The sequence below is a fragment of the Vulpes vulpes genome, chromosome 3 (assembly GCF_048418805.1).
Source record: "Vulpes vulpes isolate BD-2025 chromosome 3, VulVul3, whole genome shotgun sequence".
Classification (NCBI taxonomy): domain Eukaryota; kingdom Metazoa; phylum Chordata; class Mammalia; order Carnivora; family Canidae; genus Vulpes; species Vulpes vulpes.
Window position 1 is genome coordinate 121,728,023 of NC_132782.1, and position 10,931 is coordinate 121,738,953.

At 36.0% G+C, this 10,931-nt stretch overlaps 1 pseudogene; it reads right to left on the reverse strand.

Annotated features, from left to right (window-relative positions):
• Positions 1-5,292: 5,292 nt before the first annotated feature.
• LOC112918227 (glyceraldehyde-3-phosphate dehydrogenase-like) lies at positions 5,293-6,457 on the reverse strand (annotated as a pseudogene).
• Between the last annotated feature and the right edge of the window lie 4,474 nt (positions 6,458-10,931).

Here is a 10,931-nt window from a genome sequence, read left to right on the forward strand (position 1 = left end):
TTAAAACGAATAATACTGATGCTATTTACTAAATTTGAAACTCTTTTAAATTTTTTCTGATGATTCAAATTGCATTTTTCTTAATTCTCCTGGGTTCTCAATTAGTAAACAAGATGCAAAGCTGATTTATTCAATTTTAAATGATTTTTTGGAGTTTTTTTTATAGGTTATCAAAGACTAAACCTCACCATTATTAATAGCATATTAGATACTAAAATATATGAAATCATATATGTACATGATAGTAAAATAATGGCAATGATGCTAAAATATTAACACAAGCTAACACAAGCTCTAAAAATAAGTTAATTAAAGTTTGTGTCCCCACTATATAATACCATTGGTAATTTTTTTTTTAAGTGAAGAAGAGATAAAAAAAAGAGAAAGTAAAATATCTTGGATGATTTTTCTCAAGCTAAGAAAAACAGGAATGATTAGTAATTTCCATCTAAATCTCACACTTCTTATCTAACCATTCTGACTGCAGTTAGAGGGAAGATACTTGTACTGGAGTTTTAAAAGGAGTAAGCAGTATCTTTGACCATTATTTGGAATTCAGATAAGTCCAGGCTTTAGCTAAAAATAAAATCCCACAAAAACAAATACTAATAAGAGTAATAAGTGAGCCTCATCGAAACCAATAGCTACCTAAGAGATACTTGAGCATTTTGCTCAGCATAATCATCACTCCAGACAGTTTCTGTTGACATATTCTGTGGTCTGTGACAATCTAGTATAACTCTGAACCTCTTGAAACAAGGCAATTTAGTTTTCCCAGAACAGGGAAATTAAAATATATAGGCTCTTTCATTGATTTCTGGGCCAGCATTGGGACTAGTTCTTGGCAATCTTTTCATTTAAAAAAAATGTTTTATTTATTATTTGACAGAGAGAGAAAGCACAAGTGGGTGGGGGTAGCAGAGGGAGAAGCCCTCACACAGGGCTCAGTCCCAGGACCCTGTATCATGACCTGAGTGGAAGGCAGACACTTAACCTACTGAGCCACCCAGGTGCCCTGAGCTCTTGGCAATCTAATTATGCCAGACATGAAGGAGTGATTTTTATCTTCCAGACTGGTTTTTATTAGCATGAAACATATTCTGTTAAGAAACAAGAATTCCAACAAGAAGAAAAAGTAAACATCTACATAGTGAAGCCCAAACCTGAAGTAGTTATGTATGAATGCTATTTTGCCCTATAAAAATCCCCCAGTGAGGAAATTAGAGTTCCTAAATCATTCAGAAGAACTACCTACACTAGTTGAATCCATTCAATGATTGTTAAACTTCCTGGTTTGTGTTGATAGAACTAAAACAATACTTTCAGTGAAGGACAATGCTTTGGAGTAGAAAGAGATCCATATTTGAAACCATAATACCTAGGGTCCTTGATTTCTAGACATATAAACTTAGGCAATGAGGTGACATCATACTGAATATCTCCTCTGCAAAATAATAGTAATGATAATAACATTTTCCCCTGTGTAATACAGGAGTTGAGTGAGAGGATGCAATTAAAAGAATCTTGAAAACAGCAAGCTGTTTTTAAATATAAGGCATATTATTACTTCTATTTTTGAAAGCATTATGTAAAGTGTCAAGATAGATTATAAATGTTTAAAGAAAAATGTTTTATTTCTTTTTATGTGATCTCTAGGGATGTCACAACCTATAAAATCATTTAAAATGTGACAATAATCCAAAAAACAGTGTTCTTTTTTTTTTTTTTTTTTTAGTTTTTTGAGAAGAGAACTGGGTAGATGAGGGTCAGTGCTGGTGGGAACAAAGTCTGAATTATTGGCAATATATACCTAATGCCCACTTCCTAGTATATAATAACCTCATATGGAAGAATTAATAAATGTCTTATTATATATTTAGCACTCTGGTGATCATAAATGTATTATTATTTTGTCATGCTCTTATTTAAGGGGATTGGCAAAGAAAAGTCTGCCTAAAGAGGAAAAGCCCTGTTGAAGAAGGTAGAAGTCATATCCACACTTCTCTCCTCATTCATTAATTCAAAAGAAAATATTTATAGAGTTCCTTTTTATTGATAGGCATGTGGTAGCCCTAATAGAATGCTCTATATCTGAAAAGTATGAACAAGTGGTAAAACATAGAAGGCGCATTTATATGTATTTATTTCAACAAAAATTAATTGTACCCCAGACCATTCTAGGCAAAGGAGATACAGCAATAAATAAGATTAGCATTATATTTGGTATCTCAGAACTTATAAAGTGATCATTAAGTACCTGTTTATTTTTTTGAGGCTGACTGTTATGATTGGGAAATGCAGAATAATATTGAAATATAAACCTAAATTCAGGGTCAAAGAAGTTGAAAAGAAGAACTGACACATAGACACCTGAAGAGTGATTAGTTAAAAGGAGAGGTAAGAATGTCCTAGGAACAGAACATTTCTTGTGTAATTCTATGCAGACAAGATGGAAGGACTCTACCTCCCCCCTCCACTTGGAACTGAGAAAGTTCCTTTTTTTTTTTTTTTTTTTAAGATTTATTTATTTGAGAGAGAGAGACTGCAAGCAGGAGTATGGGCAGAAGAAGAGGGAGAGAGAGAGAGTTTCAAGCAGCCTCCCTGTTGAACATGGAGACCCACACTCATGACCCTGAGATCATGACCTGAGGTGAACTCAAGAATTGGAACCTTACTGAGCCACTCAGGTGCCCTGAGAAAGCTTCTTTATTATATACCACCATAACACTTTGTACTTCTATAAACTCCTCATGATGCCTATCTTATCAAACATTTTGTAATCTCCACAGGGGCAGGAAAACTACCTCATTCATCACTGTATACCACCTCTTAGTACAGAAATGGTTACTATAGAAAAGCTAAATAAATAAAGGCTAAATAAAAAATCAGTTAATGAAAGATGTTTAGTGAAGTTGTATGTGAAAGTACTAAAAGTAGCTTAGAGAGAAATGAGATTGGAAATATGGCCAAAGGCCAGATGTCTATTCTAATTTATGGGATGGCCATTGAATTATTTTATGAGGAGCACTAAGCTGACTACAGTTGTGAGTTTTGGAAGATCACTCTGGCTGGATAATAAAGAAGAATTTAGAGGACATCTTACCAGGAGAAAAAGGTACCAGTTAGGAAACTGTTAACAATAATCCTCATAATTGATAATGGTGGCCTGGTCAAAGGTGTAGTGATAAATATGAAGAGTTGCGGATGGACTCTGGAAATATTTAGAAAGCTAAGTAAAAAAGACAAAAGAAACAAATATTCCTACTTTGATTCTGCCTTAGTCTCTCTAGACAATAAAAATATCCTGAATATCTAATATTAACTCAACTGTGAGGATGTAGAGAACCTCACAGGCCTAACAGTAAGTTATTATGGTACCATAATGTAAAAGCTATAACAAAGTACAAAAACCACAGTAGCATAAGGAACCTAATTCATTCATTCGACAAATATTGAATGAGACCCATCATGTTCTAAGATCCATGTTTGGATCAAGAAACACACAGCATCATGGGAAACTCAGATAAGAATAATAGTTAAATGATAAAAACAGCTAGCATTTTCTGAGTATTTCCTAAAAATCAGTCATGGGATTAAATACATTTCTTGGTTTATCTTGTTTGACCTTTCTGATAAGCTTATGACGATAATGATTATTTTTAATGTCTCTTTTGTTGATTTATCTTCTCCCCTCCTACTTAAGATTAAAATGTGATAGACTCAGTCTTTGGTCCACACTTATACCCAAGATAATCTTATTCTTTCTAGTGATTTTAAACACTTCTATATGCTTTGATTCCAAATGTGTATCTACTTCTCAGACTTCTCACACAAATCCCAGACTTACATATAAGATACCTACTGGACATCTCACATGTCCAGAATGAAGTGCTAATATTCTCTGAAATATGGATCATTGACAACCTTTCCCATTTCAATGGATTTTACTCTCCCCTTCCACTGGCTCAGGACAAAGACTTAGGGTAATCTTGGATTCCTCTCTTACTATCATACTCCATATCTGATTTTGTCATAAAACCCTGTTGGTTTAATCCTCAAAAGTTATCCAGACTCTATTTCTCATTCCCTGCATGGCCACAACCTTGGTCTGAATCATCCCCATTTCTTACCTTGAATATGACTAATAACTTCCTAGTTGGAAGTTTCCTCTCCACCAACTTTTCTCCCTTATAGTGCATTCTCACCAGAAAATAAAGATATCCTTTTTTATGATTTGATACTTGTATATATTGTGAAGTTATCCCCACAACAAGTCTAGTTAACATCTGCCTACCATACATACTAACAGAATTATTTTTCCTTGTGATGAGAACTTTTAAGATTTACTCTAACAACTTTCCAATAAGCACTACAGCTTTATTAACTATAGTCACCATGCTGTAAATCATATACCCAGACTGATTTATTTTATAACTGGAAGTTTGTATCTTTTGATGCCCTTCACCCACTTTGCCCATACTCATCCTCCACCCCTAGCTACCACCAGTCTATGTCTTTGAAGTTGGTTTTTGTTTTTGTTTTTTAGATTCAACACATACTTGTTTTTCTGTCTGACTTAACTTCACTTAGCATAATACCCTCAAGGCCCATCCATTTTGTTGCAAATGGCAAAATTTCATTCCATTTTAGTGGCTGAATAATATTCCATTGTGCATATATATCACATTTTCTTTATCCATTCATCTGTCAATGGATACTTAAGTTGTTTCTATATCTTGGTTATTGTATATAATGCTGCAGTGAACATAGGAGTGCATTCATCTTTCTGATTTAGTGTTTTGTTTTCTTTGGACAAATACCTAGAAGTGGAACTACTGGGCTGTATGGTAGTTCTATTTTTAATTTTTTGAAGAATCTTTGCTCAAGCAACCCTCAGTTTATTTCCTATGGTTGAGAATCTCTTACAATTTGTCTCCCTCTCTGATTACATCTTGTTTTATTTTTCCCTCCCTTCCTCTATGCTCCATTGTTTTGATTCTTAAATTCCACATCATTATACTGTTTTCTATAGTGGCTATACCAATTTGCATTCCCATCAACAGTGCACAGTGCTTCCCTTTTCTCCACATCCTCACCAACATGTATTATTTCTCATCTTTTTTATAATAACCATTTCAACAGGTGTGATGTGATATTTCGCTGTGGTTTTATTTATTTTTTTTTATTTTTTTTGGGGGGGGGTACAGTATACTTTATTGATGGTACATGACAAGGTAGGGCTCCCCAAGCTCCTCCCCTTCCTCGGGGTCTAGGATGTAAATTGGAGATCAGGAGATTCTCAGTGTGTTGGAGGATTAAGTTGGGGCAGGGACTCCCCAGCAGCTGAGGGCCTCTCTCTTCCTCTTATTCTTACTGGGGATGGTGGTCCAGGAGGCTCTTATTCCTTGGAGGCCATGTGGACCATGAGGTCCTCCACCCAGTTGCTGTAGCCGAATTCATTGTCACACCAGGAAATGAGCCTGACAAAATGGTCATTGAGGACAATGCCAGCCCCGGCGTCAAAGGTGGAAGAGTGGGTGTCACTGTTGAAGTCACAGGAGACAACCTGGTCTTCAGTGTAGCCCAGGATGCCCTTGAGGGGGACCTCCAATACCTGCTTCACTACCTTCTTGATGTCATCATATTTGGCAGCTTTCTCCAGGCGGCAGGTCAGATCCACAACTGACACATTGGGGGTGGGAACACGGAAGGCCATGCCAGTGAGCTTCCTGTTCAGCTCAGGGATGACCTTGCCCAAGGCCTTGGCGGCACCAGTGGAAGCAGGGATGATGTTCTGGGCAGCCCCTCGGCTGTCACGCCACAGCTTCCCAGAGGGGCCGTCCACGGTCTTCTGGGTGGCAGTGATGGCATGGACGGTGGTCATTGAGGCCCTCCAGGATGCCGAAGTGGTCATGGATGACTTTGGCTAGAGGAGCCAAGCAGTTGGTGGTGCAGGAGGCATTGCTGACAATCTTGGGGGAGTTGTCCTACTTCTCATGGTTCACACCCATCACAAACATGGGGGCATCAGCAGAAGGAGCAGAGATGATGACCTTCTTGGCTCTGCCCTTCAAGTGAGCCCCAGCCTTCTCCATGGTGGTGAAGACCCCAGTGGACTCCACAACATACTCAGCACCAGCATCACCCCATTTGATGTTGGCGGGATCTCGCTCCTGGAAGATGGAGATGGACTTCCCATCGATGACAAGTTTCCCGTTCTCAGCCTTGACTGTGCCGTGGAATTTGCCGTGGGCAGAATCATACTGGAACATGTACACCATGTAGTTGAGATCAATGAAGGGGTCACTGATGGCGACAATATCCACTTTGCCAGAGTTAAAAGCAGCCCTGGTGACCAGGCGCCCAATACGGCCAAATCCGTTCACTCCGACCTTCACCATCGTGTCTCGGGGACGCGGCTGGCCCTGCCCCAGAAGACGCGGCTGTCTGTCCAACAGGGGCGAGCAGAGTCACTGTGGTTTTAATTTGCATTTCCCTGATGATTGGTAATGTTGAGCCTAATGCAATGTACCTGTTGACCTTCTGTATGTCGTCTTTGGAAAGATATCTATTCAGATCCTCAGCCCATTTTTTAGTCAGATTGTCTTGTAGCTGTGGGGTTTTTTAAAATTTATTTGTTTTTGATTTGTTTTATTTTGTTTCCTATGAGTTGCATGAGTTCTTTATATATTTTGGATATTAACCCTTTACCGGATACCTATGGTTGCAGACATTTTCTCCCGTCAGTGTACAGTCTTTTCATACGGCCTCCTCTGCTAACCAGAGATGTCCTTTCAAACTAAACGTCACATCATGTGGCCTTGTCTGCTCAAAATCCTACTGTAGCTTCACTTTCTTCAGGATAAAAGCCAGAGGCCTCTGACTGACCTATGTATTGGATTGAATAGTGTCCTAAAAAATGTATGTCTATTTGGAGTCACAAAATGTGACTTATTTAGAAAATGTCTTTGCAGATGAAATTAAGATAAGGTTATAATAAATTAGAGTGGACCTTCATTCAATAACTGGTATCATAAGAAGAAGGAAATTTGACTACAAAGACATAGAGAGAGAACACCATGTGACTGTGGAGGCAGAAACTAGAGTGATACAGTTACAAGCCAAAGATTGTCAAGGGCTGCTAGCAACCATCAAAAGCTAGGACTAGGCAAAAGATTCTTCCCTACAGCCTTGAGAAAAAGCATGGTTTTGCTGGCACCTTGCTTTTGTATCTCCAGAACTGTGAGAGATTAAATTTTGTTTTAAACCATCAATTGGTGATAATTTGTTACAGGAGCTCCAGGAAACTAGGAAACTAATGCAACTTAAAGGCCCTGTGTAATCTGCTCTTCCCATCCCCCCAGCCTTATTTCTTGCTGACTTTCCTCTTGATAACTGTTCTAGTTATCCAGCCTATCTATTCCTTCTTATATGCAAGAGACATGATGGCACCTGAGGCCAATTGCACTGCCTGAAGCATCTTCCTGGAATGCTTTCTATTAAGTGTCTACACAGCTAACTCCCTTGCCTTACCTGTTTCAAGCCATTGACCAACTAGAAGTCCATGAAGCTTACCTATTTTAAATTGCAGTTATTCCCAAGTCACAGAAGGCTAATTATTAAATTTCACTGATGCATTTGGCTTATAATATTAATCAAAAAGTATTTAAACACCTCCAAAGAGGTTAACATATACATGATGACCACTGCCTTTAAGGACTATGAAGACCTCTCTCTTGTGGACACCACAGAGAGTATACACACAAAAAAATATTCAGAGCTCAAGTATGTCTTCTGATGAATAAGAATTCACAGGAAGAAAGATCTCAACAGGAGTACAACAAAAATCAAAAGATTGTTGGAATTGTAGGACTTTGATGGATTGCTTAAATTCTCGGGATATACATTCCTCACATTGAGATTAAAGAGGTGGAAACAGATGATCTCTAAAAAGTAAACCCCTCTAACAATTTATTATCAACTTTTTACCTTTAAAAAAAACATTTTGCTTGTAGCAATAACTGTACTTTCTACAGTACCTCACGTTTTGCCTTATTATAGTTACATACTCATGTCATAAATCCCTCCTAACTATTAATTTAAGAGTTTAATTTTCCCATGAGTAGACATTGTTCTAAATGTTACCTTCACAATACAACATTATGAAAACCACAAATCCCTTAATTGCTTAGAAAAAAAAAAAAGACCCTTACCATTCTTGACAAAATTATGGATGTTTTTGGCAACATTTTTGTTTTATAATCCCCAGTTCAATTATAAAACTATAAAGAAAGAGGCAGTGAGACATGGAGCAGTGAAGAATACAATATTCCACTGAGAAAAATAAGGTATAGCTGTTCTGATGGAAAAGAGAAGACATTGATGGAATGTTTAAATACTGAATATAGCAGCTACTGAGATATATCAAATATATCAAACAATGTATTTGTTTAAGTGAGAAAACATGTATCAATATGGTTTAAAAGTAAGAGTTGGAGTAACAGTTGAGGAAAAAAAGAAGCCATTTGGAAAACCTGGAATAGCAACAGAAATCACTGCCAAGAAGGAATTTAAAATAAAATCATGTAGTTTGCCTAACTCAGACCCACTTTATCCTTCAATTAATTTCATGCTCTTCAAAATGATAAAATAATGATCTTAGAGTGCCCAAATAATTGAGTGTTCTTGAGTTATGTGGAATAAGATTACATTCTTTGTTCTTTTACCCTCTCCTGAAATTGGTGTAATGCTTGTAAAAAGATATTCACTTGACAGTTCTAAACATGTAAGCCCTCCATTAACCCAGAAAGCAAGCATGGAATGCAAAGGAGATTCCAACAGCCTCATATAAGCTGTGTGCATGCTAAACACTGCTCCTATTGGACCACTTGTAAAGCGAGAGGCGCACACAGTTCAGAGGCCATTCAGCTCTTTCTTCGTTGTTGGTATATTCAAGGATGAAGCTAATTAACAATAGATTTGTAAAATTATTTCAGCTCAGAGAGAATCTCCAGAGATACATTCCTTAGTATAACAGTGAATTAGCTAAGGAATATTAACTTGCTTCATCCAAGTTAATAAAATTAATTGACCACTCATCAGTCCAGTACTATTTTATCTTAAATGACAGATCTCTATTTCCATGATATATGACATCATTACTCCTCTAGTCTATGCATTATCTAAACGTATGGTATGGGCAAAAGAGGTACTCTCACCTGAAAGTTGCTTTTCAGGTAAATGGCATTTAAAAGTAAAAAAAACTCAATATCCATGGGCTACCATTGAGACCTGCAAAATGCAAGAACTATTTGTCAATTATATCAAATAAAAATATCATATGTCTTTATAAATCTCATTTTTAAAGTGATAGTTAACATGAAAAAAAATACACAATTTAAAAAAGCTAGGCACAAAATCCATTATGCATAAGTATTTCGCAGGTATAAGCAGTATTGCCAGATACAATAGCATGTCCTTGAAATATAGTCCACACTGCTGTTAATAAGGCACGAACTGTGGTCGATTTTGTAAAACTTGGGAATGAAGCTCCAGAGATAAGAAAAAGGCTCCATAGTATTAGCCTCCCTTTGTCACTTAATCCATGTCAATTTTTCAAAATATATTTTAGTTTCCAGTATATATTAGGCTCTAAGCAACACTACATGGAATAGATGAATACATCTCTAACAAAATACAAAATATCTGATGATTTATGGCCAATAAACTGTTAAATAAGTTATTTTATATTCACTTCTACTAAAATAATTTTTCAAAAAAAATACAATAAAATAAAATAATTTTTCATAACTTTTTATTCAATACTCTAGGTCAATTAATAAAATGAAAAAGAAATAATGTAAAAACAGTATTTAATAATTTTTTAAAATATTATCCTTTACTGGGCTTACAGTCTGGTGATAAAGATAAACATTAAACAAATTAATAAATAGATATGTAATAAATCAAAACCAATTAGTAGAAATAAATCAATGAAGAAATATAAATTAGGATAAAGGATAGAGAGAGAGAATGTATAAATGTTATGTTATAGGGATAGAGGAGAGACAATGAAGCAGACATTTAAGTTAGAGGAAGGAGCCATAGAGATACCAGGAGAAGAACATGACAGGCAGTCTTGAAACCAAGAGTAAATAAGCCTGATACATACATATATCTTAATTATAAAACTTTGTTAATGTCCTGGTGGCCTCTTAGAGCCATATGTTAAATAAGAATGTGTTATGGTGAATAAAAAAGTACAAATTTGCTTATTACTAGTTAAGATCAACTATATATATAGTATATATATACACACACTGTATATATATGTATATATATACATATTATATATGTATGTGTGTGTATATATATATATACACAGTATATAAGTAACACCCAAAATCTGTAGACTGTTTTAGAGTATATAATATGCTTTTGCATGAAAATTGATTTCATCACCTACCTGGTATGTTGATATAATATGCAACATCTAGACATTTTGAGTCAGACAAATGTGAATTCAAATCCAGGTTTTTTTGTGTCCTTTCATAGTTTAGAGCAAGTAACTTAATGTGGTTCAGTTTCTTGGCCTGTAAGGCATTGAAAATGATTTCTATCTTCAATTGGCTGTTTGTTGGTTCATACATTCATTCATTTATGTGTTCATTTTTTCAATCATTCAACACATATCTATTAATTGCTTCCAGCATGCCAAGCATCATTCTGGCCATGGGACTATAGGAGGAATGCTGGCATGGACTTTGGAAAAATATTACCAGAAAATTATTATTAAACAAAGAAATTTGAGATAGGTCAGGTGGTAATATGTGCTAAAAAGAAAAATAAAACAGGATAGGACAAAATATTTGGGGCATTCAACTACAAGATAATGTTGTCAGGGAAGCCTGTCTGACTGAATTAGAGAAACC